Source organism: Caretta caretta, chromosome 9, assembly GCF_965140235.1.
Source record: "Caretta caretta isolate rCarCar2 chromosome 9, rCarCar1.hap1, whole genome shotgun sequence".
NCBI lineage: Eukaryota > Metazoa > Chordata > Testudines > Cheloniidae > Caretta > Caretta caretta.
The window spans coordinates 83,418,764-83,431,159 of record NC_134214.1 but is presented as its reverse complement, the minus strand read 5'-3'; the positions used below and the strand labels follow the sequence as shown (position 1 = coordinate 83,431,159).

Genomic DNA, 12,396 nt, shown 5'->3' with positions numbered 1-12,396 from the left:
CCCAAAAACAATTGTTTGAGAGATTTCTTGGTGCAGACACCAAACTGAAAAAATCAATTATTTGTCGATAGCTCTAACAGAGGCAATGGCTAAACTCTCTTTTTAGCCAAGAGGGAGCTGTCGCTTCACCTCACACTTGAAAAGCAACTATAATAGCACTATCTAAAAACACCTGTTATTTTAAAAATTGACTACATTACTTTAAGTAATTGAAAAATAAATTTAATAACCGTTAAATAATTTATAAAAAAGTTCCTAGAGCTTAAAAGCTGCGTAACAATAAATATAAAAAATGCTGAAAATAAATCACAATATCAGTTTTTGAAAAGCAAGAGTTTACAGTATGGAATTGTTACATGAACATTCACAGTAACAGCTGTGATGGTAGATTAATACTGAATAGTATCTGACTATTATATCTTGTAGTCAATATTATCTCAAATAAGGATAAAATAGATGACAAACCAAAGAACAAATAAGTAACATATCAAGAGGAAGCATGTTCTAACAGTTAAAACACATGATGAAGTCAGAAGATCTGTGTTCTATTCTGGGTTTTGCCATAGATTTCCTGTGTGGCAAGTCAACCTGCATTTCCCTATTTTTAAAACAGGGACAAAGGGTGAAAAAGAAAAACAGTGAGCTTTCCCACCATAAAGGGGTGCAGCAAGGTCTGATACAGGCATGTTAGTAAAGTGCTTTGAGACATTCAGATGTGGAAGGAACTAATTTGATTACAGCCAGGCACCCAATCATGACCTCCTAGCAGGGTTGCCAACTTTCTGATCACACAAAACAGAACACCCCTGCCCTGCCCCTTCTCCGAGGCCCCATCCATGCACCACCCCACTCCAGTCCCCAACTCAGTCACTCACTCTTCCCCACCCTCACTCACTTTCACCAGGCTGGGCCAGGGGATTGGGGTGCAGGAGGGGGCTCTGGGCTGGGCCAGGGGGTTGGGGTGCAGTGGGATGAGGCCTGGGATGAGGAGTTTGGGGTGCAGGAGGGGTTCCTGGCTAGAGCAGGTCCTGGTGGTGCCTACCGCGGCTTCGAGGAAGCGGCCGCCAGATCCCTGCAGTCTCTAGGCACATAGGCGGCCAGGCAGCTTTGTGCAGTGTGCGCTGCCTTCGTGCCCACAGGCGCCACCCCTCGCTGCTCCCATTGGTCATGGTTCCTGGCCAATGGGAGCTGTGGTGCTGGTACTCAGGGCGGGGACAGCAGGTGGAGCCTCCCAGTCCCTGGCCACCTGGACCTGGCAGCCACTTTTACAGAAGCAGCGCAAAGCCAGGGTAGATAGGGAGCCTGCCTTAGCCCTGGGCCCCCAGTGTGACGCTGACCGGAGCCAACAGGGTCCCTTTTCAACCGGGTGTTCTGGTTGAAAACCAGACACCTGGCAACCCTACCACCTATACGGCTAGTTTTCATACTGTCAGTCCAGCATAATATCTAAATAAATTAATCTCAAGATTATGTCACTCCAGTTTGATGGGTTTGAAGGCGTACATTTCATATACAGAAAAAGACTTTTCCTCCAAAAAGGATCCTCACCAGGAGCAGAATATATCTCCAATGATTTGTTAGGACTTTCACAAATTCTATCAAGAAGGGCAGGCTTTTTTTGTTGTTAAAACTTTGAGGTCTTCCTCGTATACCATAATTAATTAGTAAAAAGCACAAGATTTTTGCTCTGCAGTTAATGTGAAAAAAAGTTTCCCTAACATAAAAATCCTGAAGAATTTTTAAGAGCTCTAGTCATTCCTGATATGGATTGCTAAGTTGGCTGAAGTTTTGTCAGAAATTGATATATATATTATATATATAAAAGCTATTTTTTGTACCAAGGTAATGCCTATAGGCCCAAATCAACATCAGGGCCCCATTGTGCTAAGCACTCCACAGGCACTTACTTCCAATCCAACCAGACAAGTGGGAGAAGAAACAGTGGGGATGTGACTTGCCAAAGGTTACACATCAGGTGAGCAGCAGCACTGCAAATAGAATCCAGGTCTTCTCACTTGTGCCAATGCCCTATCTGTTGGACTATACAGCCTCTCATTTAGGTTCTCCAATTTCAGGGTGCTAAAGTCATATATAGACCCAAGGGCAGAAGTTTAGATTAGACAATGTTATTAGATCTTTACAACGTACTTATTGTTATGCATTCCCTTGTTAAGAGATATTTATGATAAGAACAGTATTTATCAGAGGCCTGCAACCAAAACCCAGGGTTAATGTGACTTGTTGCAAATAGTTGACAACATTCATTTGATTATTTTTATTATTTGATTTACTTGCACCCAAATCTAAAGGTGATAGGTAAAGAATCATTTTCAAATAAAACTGATTTTTAAAGTTATGTCTATTGAACACTGATTGACTGTGATAATCTAGTCTGACATCCCATACTTCTGACATGCAAGAAGAACATAAGAATGGCCATAGTGGGTCAGATCAATGGTCCATCTAGCCCAGCCTGATACTTGAAAGGGAATGAACAGAACAGGCAATCATCCAGTCCCAGCATCTGTCAGTCAGAGGCTTAGGGACACTCAAAGTGTGGCGTTGCATCCCTGACCAACTTGGCTAATAGCCACTGATGGACCTAACCTCCAGGAAGTTATCTAATTATTTGTTTAATCCAGTTATAGTTTTGGCGTTCACACCATCCCCTGGCAAACAGTTCCACAGGTCGACTGAGTGTTGTGTGAAGAAGTACTTCCCTTTGTTCAAAATCGGCTGCCTCTTAGTTTCATTGTCTGACCCCTGGTTATGTGAGAAGAGTTTCCCAGGGCTCTGCATGGCATGGTCTACCCTAATCCGAGAGCCACAGTTTTTACTGAGACAGATCTTAAAGCCATACTCTCTGCTCCAGTTTCATGTAGTTATTTTGTCAGAGCTGCTACACCCACTGGGGTGGAGTCCCCTGCACAGGGTACCCAGCTGCTGTAACTCTGCAGGGCAGGTGGGGTGGCGAACCAGCAGCCCCTGGCTTCTTAACCAAATGCTCTAACCACTACACCACCTCCAGTTACAGGTATTTGTGCACGTTGTGCCACTACTCATTTACTCCAATGCTAGATGGAGCACTCCACACTGAGACCTGGAATCTGCATAGGGTGCACCTCCTTATTGATTAGCAGCAAGCAACGTTGTGGAAATTAGTGGATCATGCTGCACCATGACACAATATGGCCATCCTTGTCTGTAACAATTCAAATTTTCATTCTTCATAAACCCTGATCATTCTCTTGGCATTAGGTACACACACTATTTGAGGCAGAATGACAAAAGATAATACAGGTAGTGACAAAATACTGTATTTCGCACTTGGATAATTTGTATAGCCTAAATTTTCAAGTGTGCCTGGTGATTTGGGGTGCCAACTTTTTTGGATACTCATGTTGAGACATTTTAAAGGAGTCTGATCTTCAGAGAACAAGTGTTAGTACTTAAAATTAGGCCCCTTCAAGGTGTTATTAACTAGACAACCAAAAATGCTGACCCAAAAAAGTCACTGATCCATTTTGAAAATGTAGGCCTACATTTTAAAAACGTTAACTCAGTCTCAAAACCCCACTGTCAGGTAGGGAAGTATCCCCATTTTACAAATGGGAAAACTGAAACACAACATTATGTGAGGTGCTGGATGTCATGCAGCAATATATGGCATATCAGTAACCAGAACCTGGTAGTTCCTAACTCAGTACGTTTAACTACTAGCTGATTCTACCTACCAAAATAAAAGATATCAGAAGCATGATAAAATTATTTTTAATAAAGAGCATTTAATTTGTTTGAAAATGAGATGTGCACACAAACCAGGATCTGCTGGTTCCTGGAAAATACAGCTCCTAACTGGATGGAGTTTCTTGGAAATGTCACTTTTGACCTCGATTTTTGACAAGACAATATATGAAAAGAAATGACAATTCTTTTAGAGTAAATATCCAAGAGAAGTAGGAGGCATATTTTTGCAACATCAAACTTTTTGCAAGAGATGTGCAGAAAAAGAAAGGAGAAGAGTCATCTTTGAAAGCAGTTCATTTTATTTTTCCTCTCATCTATGCCTGTTAGCTAAGACCAGGAAAAAGAAATTACTTTCTGACTTTTGAAGATATCTTCCAGTTATGCTGTATCCTGCTAAACTGTGTTTCCTTTATCAGGAGAAAAGGAGTCTTTTCCTTTATCAGGAAAAGGAGTCGGTTTCTTGGTATAAAATCCAAATTAAGGCAGACAGAAAATGCTGCCAGTTCAGATAGCAATTATTCTGATAGGGCGGGGTCATGCTTAAAGACAGCAAGATAAGCAAGAGCTTGGGAACCTATACAGTTTCTACTCACAGCTCACTCTCTCCTTCCCGCAGAGCGACCAGAGACGAAGACAACTCACTCATCTATCCTATCATGTAGGAACTTCCGATGTCATGAAACTGAAACTGTTCTTGTGATAAGTACCCTTTTGTTAGAATAAGGATGTTATAAAAATCCTAGGATAGGGTATGATACCATCTTCCTCTCTTCTTCACGTATGGCCAAAACAACAGTTTGAACCTAATTTAAACAAAAAACAAACACAAATTTACATCTGAATTAGGGCTTGTCTACACTGGCACTTTACAGCGCTGCAACTTTCTTGCTCAGGGGTGTGAAAAAAACACTCCCCTGAGCACTACAAATTTCAGCACTGTAAAGTGCCAGTGTAGATACTGCATCAGCACTGCGAGCCAGGCCCGTTGTGGAGGTGGGTTTTTTAGAGCACTGGGAGAGCTCTCTCCCAGCGCTATGCCACGACTACACAAGCCACGTTAAAGCGCTGCCACGGCAGCGCTTTAACATTGCCAGTGAAGATGTGCCCTAAGTCACAAGGTTCTACACTCAGTACTACTTCTAAGGGTAGAAACGTCTGGTTGAAGCTGAAAAGGAACTTTGTGACCACAATTTCTTCCTAGTGATAATATTAAATGAAGACAAACTCTCCATTAAATAGCCAGCGACATGCTAATTATGTTATATAATTTGGCTAGCACAAATATTAATAATTAATCCTTATAACTCCTGTGTTCAAGATACATCTTACCCTCATTTCACATGTGGGGACAGATACCAAAGTTAAATGACATGTCCAAAGCCACACAGTGAGTTGAGGAGGAGTAGCCATGTTAGTCTATTTCAGCAAAAACGAGGAGTCTTGCGGCACCTTAAAGACTAACAAATTTATTAGAGCATAAGCTTTTGTGGGCTATGACCCACTTCTTCAGATGTACAGAGTGAAAATTAGAGTGGGCAGGCATAAATATACAGCACAAGAAAAGATGGGAGTTGCCTTACCAAGTGGGCGGTTAAAATGCTCTCCCACTGGTTTGTGATATATGCCATCATTTGCCAGCAATACCCCTCTGCCATGTACGTTGGCCAAACAGGACAGTCTCTAAACAAAAGAATAAATGGACACAAAGCAGACATCAAGAATTATAACATTCAAAAACCAGTGGGAGAACGTTCTAACTTCCCTCAACACTCAATTTCAGACTTAAAAGTGGCCATTCTTCAACAAACAACTTCAAAAACAGACTTCAACCACAAACTGCAGACCTGGAATTTGTTTGCAAACTTGACACCATCAAATTAGGCCTGAATAAAGCCTGGGAATGGCTGGGTCACTACAAGAAGTAATCTCCCATCAACTATGAAGTATGTGCCATCCATCCTGATGCAACTGGCATCGTTAGCACCACAAAATGTAATTTTTACTTTGTTGACATTCACACCTTCTTGTCAACTGTTGGGAATGGGACACATGCATCCTGATTGAATCACTGACCCCTCACTTGGTAAAGGCAACTCCAATCTTTTCTTGTGCTGTATATTTATGCCTGCCTACTGTAATTTGCACTCCATACATCTGAAGAAGTGGGTTATAGCCCACGAAAGCTTATGCTCTAATAAACTTGTTAGTCTTTAAGGTGCCATAAGACTCCTCGTTGTTTTTACCGTGAGTTGAGAGAGATAGAGCCAGGCTTTTAACTTTTGAGTTCCTGATTCCCAATCATGTTAATCACTATACCATTGTTTATTGAACTGTTCCACCCCATCATCTTCAAATCCATATGGTAGGACATATTCTACCAGCTATAAGCAGCAACAATACTGAAAATTAATTTTTAAAAACCGTCCTGGGGTATTTTTAAACTCCCATAAGAAGGGACCATTCTAATGAATTAGAAGGCCCACCCAGATGGTTTTCAAAACTTCTCTGGCTTATGTCATGTTGTTTTTTTTTTGTTTTTTTTTGCATTAATATGATTTGCTAATCTCTAGATGCATTCAAACAACCATAAACACATAAGCGTTAAACAACTGCTATCCCATGGTTACTCAAAACAACTAAGGTCTGGTCTACACAAAAAAAATTAGGTCAGTTTACTATGTCAATCAGGGATATAAAAAATCCACACCCCTGAGTAACATAATAAAGCTAACCTAAGTCCCCACGTAGATAGTGATAGGCCTAAGGAAGAATTCTTCTGTCAACCCAGTTATCACCTCTCGGAGAGGTGGATTACCTATGACGACAAGAGAATCCCTCCTGTTGGCATAGGCACCGTCTACACTGAAGTGCTCTAGTGGGCACAGCTGTATCATTTTAAGTGTAGACAAGCCCTAAAATATGTTACCTCTCTGACCAAAGAGACACCAGTTCTCCTAAGCAACTAAATCAGTAAATACCTTTGTAAACAGATGTGTCTTGCAGCACGCCATGAATACTGAACTTGGCTTCTGTGGGACCAATGCTGTACATTACTTTACTTCCTTTCAATAGAAACTCAGAAAATAGATAGCATTTGTAGAGCAACAGACTGTTGCCATCTTAAGTTCCAAATCATGGTCATTTGTGAGATGGAATAAATCTGAAAAGTACCTTCCACTTTGTGGAATGTAGGCTGAAGGATTATCTCCTGTAGCAAGACTGTAGTGGGTCAAACTACAATATGGTCTTATTGATACATTTAGAAGGACACAGGCTACCTATAAACTCAAGGGCATTTTTTATCTGCAGTAGCTCAGACAAGAAGCTCATTCTACAAGGAATGATTAAAGTCTGATGATGGTAGAGGCAAGATCTGGCTGAAGCGTCATCTGTAAATCAAAATCCTATTTAGCATTTGAAAAGTATGCCAAGTAGCATATATAATTATATACTAAAGTTTAAGATTGTAACCATTACACCAGCAGGCAAGCAGTGTCTAGTGAGTAACTTGTAATACAAGATTATCAAGTACACATTTATAAAACTGTATTAATCAGACTTTGTTTTAGAGATAAAAAATGGTTGAACTCAAAACCAAGGTATTGTTCCAACTGTAGACCCTCTATAAACAAAGAGGATTTAGGACTTGCCATCACAAACAAGCAGCATGTCAATCTAAGGGAGGCAGTTTCTACCATTAATTTAAATAGAAACAACTAGGATGCAAGAAACCAAAAGGTTCTCAATCCATTGCTGCTGTGCTGGAAGAAAGTCAAAAGCATCACCACCTCATATACAAGGTTGGCCTCAAATGGCATTTGTAAGGCACCCGATAGCTTTTTATTGTACTTTTTATTATATTCTTTACTATGTAATATCCTTAGAAATGCCTTTCTCTGCCAGTTTTTATCCTTTCCCATTATTCTTCTCCCTGTATTTTACAAAACACAAAACAATACTACTTCCTTGTTTGTACATCAACACCATCAATGAAGTCAGCACAATACTAGAAAGAGGCTGGCTCTGCAATTGCAGAATACCAAATAGTGAAGATGCTCTCAGTGGCTGAGTAGCAGGTTTATCGTAAATATTTAGACTCCACAGGATCTTTGCCACTAGACTGAGGTACTGCAGGCTTCATTATTTGGTCTGATTGTCTCTCGAGGTTGGATTCCAAATACCACATTTTCTCCAAGGGACTCACTAAAAAGTGTTTGCAATAAGTGGTTGAGGAGACACGAAGGGAAAGAACCTATATTTCTCAAAGGCAATTTTCCCTGCAGAAGAGGAAAAGAAGCTGTAATCTGGCATAAGATAACAGAGAGATACAGCGCCACAACCAGTTAAGCCACCCTTTCTAACGTGCAAACAGTGAATTTTGAACGTAGAAAAATCACAAATGGCATGAACTGAAGTTTGAAGGGTCCAAAATATAATCACTCAACTGCATGTTACTATGTGGACATTTAAATAAAAAAAAAAAAAAAAAGTCAGTCATGTAAAATGAAGGCTGCAAGACTGTTAAAATCCCAGACTCTCAACTGGGTGTCTCACCTAAAATAAACTAAAAGCTTGTATTATCTGTTTTATCCTTGTGACCAATAATGATACATAGCACATATACAACACTGACCATTTTTTAAGTTTTGTACAAATATTCATCCTCAAAATACCTTTGGGAGGGTCAACACCTCAATTTACAGCTCGCAAAAATTAAGAGAGGTCAGTGGATTTATCTGAAATCATACAGCTGGTAGGAACAGAATCCCAAAGGTATTACACTAGTATTCTGTTTACTGCTAGAGATAAATTTGGGTTTATAAACCAGTGATTCCTCATTTATACGTATTCATATTTATTATTTGTATTATGGTAGCATGAAAGACGTGTTAGAAATTGCATGAAAAAAAATATGTGGCCCCTACCTCAAAGACATTACAATCTGCAAAGATACAAAAACAGGCAAAGGTTGGGCAAAAGGCGTATAGTACACAAGGTATATGATCAGGCTGGTAACAGGCACATGTCTTGTTAGGACCAGGTTGCCAGCTATGTTGTAATTTATTATTTCTAATTGTTAAAGCATTTCTTTGTAAAATTACAGAAGTGGAGTTTTTTGAGTGGTCTGGAGGGAAAGTTACACCAGAGCTTGCCAGTGAGGCTAGCCAAATTGAACTTTTTGGTCTTTACTGGCAAATGATTACATGCACTGCTCTTATCTATGCAGTAATGTAACTAGATAGTCCAGGGATAACAGCTCATCCTAAACGCACATCTAAGTTTTGTGAGACTCTCAACTAGTTATGTTTCACATTGCTTGAATTAAAAACTGAAAAAATCCAGATATTAACAAATCCTGCCTGAGTTATACAAACTATGAAAAATCCTTCAGGGCTTCTAGCTCTTTATAAGATGCACATCAGAAAGTATACATGGCAAACATTTTTACTTCAGTTCAAACAAGAGCTTAATAAAACTTGAGATCAATTAATAGCAAATCCTGTTTCTTGCTTCTATCCTTCCCAGCAACCACTGCCGACAATAGCAAATGGAGGGTTTTGGACAATATGAATATAGCCCAAATAGGACCATTCTAAACATTAAGGAATAGAATGCATCTTAATTATGTGGGTATATAATAAGACTAACAGAGGCGCCTTATTTTTTAGATTAGTCTCAAAATACTAACAAGAACAATGCATAATTAAATATCCAAGCATAAATAAAAATGAGAACAGTAAGAACAGTAAATGACATGTTTTGCCTGTTCACCACCTGCGGGAGAGGCAGGTGGACTTTCACTATCCAAGCTGGGAGAAATAAAAGAAAATAAAACAAAATACACCATCCAAATCTGCATAAGAGATATATAGATTTTATGAACCCTTTAATAATCTAGAGTGTTACCAATAAAAGTGAAGAGTCATGTTTGATTATGGCATGTTATTAAGCCAGGAGTAACCTTCTAATCACCACCTTATATTTCCCGAAATTACCTGGATCATCCTGAAAGACGGATGGATCAGGTAATATCTTTTACTGGACCAAGTTCTGTTAAGAGACAAGCTTTTGAGCTTACACTGAGCTCTTCTTCAGCTCTTACTGAAACAGAGCTTTGTGTATACTAGAAAGTTTCTCTTTCACCAAGGGAAGTAAAAGATATTACTTGACCCACCTTGTGTCCCTCATACCCTGGGACCAACAGCTTCAACAATCCTGCATGGATCATCCTGGCCATACCTAGTCACACATACCTGTCGGGGATGCGAAGGAGAGATAGAGGGGAGGCTTCTCCTGCTGGCATAGCCCCTCACACCAGCGGCAGGTCTAATGCATTCTCCCTCCCGACCTCCCCCAACATACATACAGCTCAAACATTTTGCGAGATGGGAAAACTGTTCCCCCATGTTCCTGGAGCCCCCACCACGGCCAGCAGCTCAGCGACCCAGAGAGTGGGGCGGCGGGAGGAGATGTCACCAGAGCCCGGGGCTGCTGGGCCTGAGGAGCGCGCTGCCCGCAGTCACAGCTTCCCCCACCCCACGCCAGAGCCCGGGGAGCCGGGCTGAAGCCCACCACAGCGCGGGGGGCAGCACTGACCAAGGCAGACTGGGGAAGGAGATACGCGCGATGACCAGCTTGTCTGGGGACGGGCCCCTCAGCGCCGGGCGAGGGAACGCGCGCGCGCGCACACGCACTCACCCAGCAGCGCTCCGCCAGCAGCGCTCCAGCTCCTCAACAGCTGCGCTAGCGACTCCCGCCCCTCAGCGCGGCAGCGGAGACTCCGCCCCCTGACAGCCCCGCCCCGCTACCATTGCCAGCCACTCGGCGCCGTCCCCGTGCAGAAAGCCACGTGACAGAGCTCAAGCTAGTCCCCCAATCACGTGACAAGGGAGTGACTAACGCTGTACCGGAGCCTCAAGGGAAAGGGGCCCCATGACCCGGAGTCCCCCAACCCTGCGAGAAAGGGGAAGGGTGGAACATTTTCAGTCAAGCGTTTTTGCTACAGCAAGGCCTTGGCGACATCGCAGTCACAGGACTGTAGAGGAAGTTTGATTCTCTCCCTCCGCCCCAATACCATTTCTGGTCAAGTGGCTGTGGTTTAGTTTTTTTGAAGCAGAATGAAACATCACAGGTTAATTTAAGGATCTCGTTTACAAAATCAAAGCTCTTCAGAGCAATGGGGGAACAAGGTCATTTCGTTCAAATTTTTCAAGGAAGTGGGAGTGGAGCTCTGTGGCAAGGAGGGTGAACCCAGCACACGACATAGGAGGAGGAGGTGGTAACTAAGGCAGATTGCTGCCCTGGTTTATTTTTCTAAAAGTGATTACAGTTTAGAAACCTACTGTAACCTCAGCATATGAGGGTGGGTGTCATATAGTCCTCCCATTAGAGAAGGGTGTCTTAGGAAGAGGCTATATTCAGGCACTTCCATTCTTCCCAGTTTTCACTTTAGCACCTTTCCACAGAAGTGTATACAAATTTCTTTTAAATTAAGTACTGTGTTTCGACCTTCATATGCACATGGATACGGTTCCTTTACCAGATACCCCAAAAAGGAAGCAGTACAACTATATTAATAAAAAGAAAAGGAGTACTTGTGGCACCTTGGAGACTACCATTTATTTGAGCATAAGCTCTCAAGGTGCCACAAGTACTCCTTTTCCTTTTTGCAAATACAGACTAACACAGCTGCTACTCCGAAAACTATATTAATGTATTTTAGCACCACAGTTGAGGGTGGGGGAAAGACTGCGGGCACTTGCCCTACACACCTCTAACTGAAGTGATCTTAGTGCAGTGAATTGCACCAGTAAACATATTAAGAGCTACTAAAATGTTTATAAAATACTCCTTTTGGGATATAACTTAAAAATCAGAAAGGATCAGGTATCAAAGTCTTAAACCACTAATGTCATATACCTGCAAAGTGAAAAAGGGCCCTATAATCACCAGAGGTAATATTCCCACATCCAATTAGGCCAGAAAGTCAGTCTTCAGCCTCATATGGCAGGATACATTTGAGTTTCAAATCATAAGACTGGAAGGGACATTAAGAGGTCATCTTGTCCAGTCCCCTGCATTCATGACAGGACTAAGTATTAAGTGTCAACATAAGTTTAGGAAGTAAGATGGTCAGAACACTCCAGAGTTATCAGGAGCCCTTGCACAAGTGCTGCAACAGGAAATAAGGCAGCAACTGGTTCCTCAGACTGGTCTAGGGTGTATGGTTTACATGGCAAAAATACCCCATTGTGCTAGGCACTACTTAAATATACAAAGAACCAGCAAATTAATGACAATTTCTATAGACAATTGGGATGAGGATTTCACCCTGTGCCTCTGCCTTTCAGTCTAAAAACAGGTTCAACCTACAGACTTCTGCCAGCATAGGTATGTTGATCAGGTGTGTGAAAAGTGATCCCTGACAGTTATGCTGGCAGAAGCCTCTAATGGGATTTTCTGGTATAACTGCATCTACATCCTCACTGACACCGAAGCACTTTTACTTGTATAGGCTTTCACTATACCAGTGGAAAGCACAACCAACACAGCTGCATCCAAACTAGGAGTGCTTTTCTAGTATAGCATCCAGCATTCCAATGTTGGTAAAATGCTTCTGGTATAGCCAGAGCCTCAGTCAGACCTTTA

General features: G+C 41.6%; 1 protein-coding gene across 5 annotated transcripts in view; it reads right to left on the bottom strand.

Moving 5' to 3' along the window:
- Positions 1–10,513, bottom strand: part of ATP7A (ATPase copper transporting alpha) — a 61,666-nt gene extending 51,153 nt beyond the window's left edge. For 2 of the 5 annotated variants that reach the window (XM_048863397.2, XM_075132491.1), the window contains exon 1: positions 10,345–10,439. The gene's annotated coding sequence lies outside the window, so the exon portion shown is untranslated. The other 3 variants (XM_048863399.2, XM_048863398.2, XM_075132490.1) reach the window with 3 other exon arrangements.
- Between the last annotated feature and the right edge of the window lie 1,883 nt (positions 10,514–12,396).